A 1,441-nucleotide genomic window follows, 5' to 3' on the forward strand; every position below is an offset into this window, starting at 1 on the left:
CCTTTCCTGTATGCATAGTACGAAGTAGCAACATCCACAATCCCATCACTTTTCTTGTTGGGGTACAATCCATGTGGAATATATGCTTGAACTGAGGATGATCCTGAAACCAACTCTTCTCTGAGGCCTCAAACTTTTCAATCGTCTTCAGAAAATCGTGTTGATGGCACCTTGAGGAGAGCTTGCAACCATTTCCATAGTCGCTCGGTTTGAAGAAAAAACCAGCAGGTTTGTCAGCTTCTACGGTCATATCATCCCTCTCAACCTGAAAAACACAAACAAAATACACTGAATAAATAACTAAGTTATACAATACAAAATCACTTAGTTGTACTAGTTACACTAATTAAATTAAAAAAAAAATTACTAGTTCTACCAGCAAGCCTAGTTATACAACGACAACACCATCTCATTAAATAGTTATACAAAATACTTCTCTAGTTATACCAGTCAGACTACGTATAAGAAGCGTAGTTATACCAGTTATATTACTTATAAAAAAGTGGTTTTACTAGTTATCGTGAATCTGTTTACCACATATTATTACCAGTTGCACAATTTTCACTCTTTTAGTTGTACTAGTAATTCAATACTCAGTTGTATTAGTTAGACTAATTATACTTTTCATAGTTATACCATATATACCAGTTATATTAGTTATAAGAAGTGTGGTTGTACTAGTTATACTAGTTCCATTGATTCTGTTTTACAACATATTATTACCAGTTGAACTAGTTTCATTCTTTTAGTTGTACTAGTTATTCAATACTCAGGTGTATTAGTTAAACTAATTATACTTTTGATAGTTGTACCAGTTATATTATTTATAAGAAGTGTGGTTGAACTAGTTATACTAGTTCCATTGATTATGTTTACAACATATTATTACCAATTGAACTAGTTTTATTCTTTTAGTCGTACTATGTTGGGGTCAAAATCGGTCACGACGGAATCATTGTCTGAAATTCCGTAAAAATCGGCATGAACGTTTTTACGAAAAACAAATCTTCGAAAAAGATTTATTTTTACGAAGAATCTTGCGGAGAAAACACATTCACGAAAAATCGGAGAAAAGCCCGAAAAAAGTCGCACGGTCGCTACGAAGCGACCGAGTGCACGTCCCGCTCGGTCGCTACGTAGCGACCGAGCGTCCGTCCCACTCGGTCGCTACGTAGCGACCGACCGTACGTTCCGCTCTGTTGCTACGTAGAGCCAAGCTCGGTCGCTACGTAGCGATCGAGCGTCCGTTCCGCTCGGTCGCTACGTAGCGATCGAGCGTCTGTTCTGCTCGGTCGCTACGTAGCGACCAAGCTCGGTCGCTACGTAGCGACCGAGATAGAGACCGAGCGTCCGTTCCGCTTGGTCGCTACGTAGCAACCGAGGTCTTCCGAAACGTCGATACGACATTAGTCCATGCATTCTCGTCTACCCTTCGATGCTA

Source organism: Brassica oleracea, chromosome C9 (assembly GCF_000695525.1).
Source record: "Brassica oleracea var. oleracea cultivar TO1000 chromosome C9, BOL, whole genome shotgun sequence".
Taxonomy (NCBI): Eukaryota; Viridiplantae; Streptophyta; class Magnoliopsida; order Brassicales; family Brassicaceae; genus Brassica; species Brassica oleracea.